Source organism: Cynocephalus volans, chromosome X (genome assembly GCF_027409185.1).
Source record: "Cynocephalus volans isolate mCynVol1 chromosome X, mCynVol1.pri, whole genome shotgun sequence".
In the NCBI taxonomy this organism is placed as follows: domain Eukaryota; kingdom Metazoa; phylum Chordata; class Mammalia; order Dermoptera; family Cynocephalidae; genus Cynocephalus; species Cynocephalus volans.
Genome location: NC_084478.1, coordinates 175,097,302 through 175,100,021, shown reverse-complemented (window position 1 = coordinate 175,100,021; position 2,720 = coordinate 175,097,302).

Here is a 2,720-nt window from a genome sequence, read left to right as displayed (position 1 = left end):
TCAAGCGTTACTTTCCCCCACCAGGGTTACCCCCTTTTGTGTCACTTGGCCCCAATGGTGTATGTCCTAGTTTTCTTAAAGGGGGCACCCTATAGTGGCCTGGAATTAGTTATTGGTGACATCGCTCTGCCTCAACTTCTGCCTAGGCAGTGAGAAGAGGACAAGGCCACGCCCAGAAGTGATGTAATAGTCTGTGTCGACAATGGCAGTGGTCCTGTCACCCACTGGCAGGGCCCACGTGGCAGGTCCTGACCCAGCCTGGTATTTGGCTACTCTTCCCACCGCTTTCCTTCCCCTGTCTAGACCCTGGAGCCTGCCCCTAACTCCTCTGCCCCCACCCTCCTGGGAAGGCCCAGAGAGTTCTGGGCCTTGAGGTTGCGTCACCTGCCTGGGATGATCATAACAGCAGTGGCTGGAGCCTGGGTGGAAGGTTGGCTGCTTGTCTTGCTGACCCCTGCCAGGCATACTGTCTGCCTTCTTAACCTAGCACATCCGGAGTAAGGCAGGGGACCCACCGTGACAAGCTCACAGGCCAGCCTTGTGAACATCAAGCTGCCTTGGGTCCTGTTGGATTAATCCGGCTTCTGCATGAGGGTGTGCTTTATAGACTGTCAGCAGTCAGTGATTATTTGTTGCTGCTTACCAAAGCCATCTCATAACCCACTTAGCTGACTCAGGGCCGTGGATTCATTGATCCTGAGGCAGGCGCGGAGCCGAGGGCGATCCCAGCCCCTGAGGAGGGCAGCAGGGGGGGGCCCCGCAGTACACAGCGTGCACCCAGTCCCAGCCACATTTCCACATTTCCTGACAGGCCCCCAGCGAGAGGCCCTTGGCATGTGTCGCGGGGTGCGAGGCCAAGCAGCAGCTCTGGCCCTGACCTCAGTCTGCTCTGGCCTCCGAGGGCCCGGCCAGGACTGACCTGCAGGTGCACAGCCCGTGGGTCACCATTTTGCAGAGGCACACTTTGCATCTGGCCTGTGGCAGCGGCAGGGCTCCTTTCTGTGTGTCCCTCTCCCCCAACACGTGCACATCTCCCTGACACCTGTCTCATACCCACGCACGCTCCCTCCCTGGTGCGCCCTTCCTCACATAGGAAGCCACCTTGGAAAGTTCCTGGAAAGACTCATCTTACCTTTTAATTCTATTTTCCAAGAACTTTTTGAAGTACCTCGTACAAGTCCACTCACACACGCTCACAGTCACACGCTTTCAAACAAGTCCACACATCCCTCACGCCCACACGTACTCTGTTGCCGACATATACACAAACCCACACACAGTCACACGTCTCACACGCATGTGCCCTCACATACACACTCTCCTGCCACACGCACCCATATGCCCACCCACTCACTTATTCCAGCTTTCTTTCTCTCCACAGTCACTTGTGTCAGTCCTTGCCAGGAGGCCACCTGGCTGTCCTCATGAGCTGGGAAGCCAGCAGATTCAGAGGGCTGGGTGAAGAATACGCTTTTCACAAAGCCCTGGAAGAAGAAAAGGTTCGTTCCTAGGTTGAAAGGGGAACAGGAGGGAATTCTTTTTGTCTTTTTTATAAAACACCTGGAGAATGTTTCAAAAATACACATTCCTTTGACCAAGCCCCTGGATCTCACTGCAGGCGACAGGAAATACAGGGCTAGGCACATGAGTCTCTCAAGCAACAGGACAGCACCTTTATTTACTGTCAATCAGTTAGATACTCCACCCAGATGGCAACATGAACTTTTTCTTTTTTGTTGGCTGGTTGGTACAGGGATCGAACCCTGGACTTTCCGCTGTAACCAATTGAGCTAACCGGCCAGGCCCCCCTCCCCCAGATGTCCACATGAATGCGTAAAACCTTGAATGAGAAGACACAGCCCTCGCCCTGGCAGAACTCACAGTCTAGTGGGAAAGACACCAAGCAGAGGATGGCAATGTGACCCAAGGGCTGCTGGGACAGAGGCACTCTGTGGGTGCATTGGCCCCTCTCTTGGCCAAGGGTGACCCTGGGGAGCAGTAGTCCCTGCCTGCTCTAGAGAGGGGGAGGCTGATCTGCAAATAAATGAGCTCAGTGGTCTGCAAACTTGAGGGTGTAGACACATTCCCCCATAGGGCTTGTTGAAACACAGATTCCTGGGCCCTGGCCCAGGGTTTCTGATTCAGTAGGCTTGGGGTGGGGCTGTTCCCAAGCAATGCTGGTGCTGCTAGTCCGGGGATCACACCTGGAGCATCACTGCATCAGCTCACCAAACCCTCAGGCCTTGGAGTGGGAAGTCTGCACTGGGAGGGGGGCACACAGGCCAGAGTGTGCGTGTCTGCATGTGTGTAGGTTTGGGGGTGACCAGGCACCAGCCAGTGGGGAGGTGCTGGTCCAGCTGGAGCCCAGACCTGACCCCTGACCTCCGGTGAAATCTAGGGAAGGGGCTCTGGGCCTAGAAAGCAAAAATTCTAGGTTCCAATCTCCACATGGCCACGAAGTCTTTGATTAGAATCCTTGATATTTACCCCACTTCTTCCAAAGAGGACTTGAAGCAGCTTCTAGTAAAGCCACTGATGACAGAGAAAGAAACCATCATCCTGTGTATTAGTCTGCACAGGCTGCCATAACAAAATACCACAGACTTACACAGCAACAGTTCTGAAGGCTGGGAAGTCCAAGATCAAGGTGCCGACCAATGTGGTTCCTAGTGAGCGCTCTCTCACCAAGCAGAGAGGATTCTGGTGTCTCTCCCTCTTCT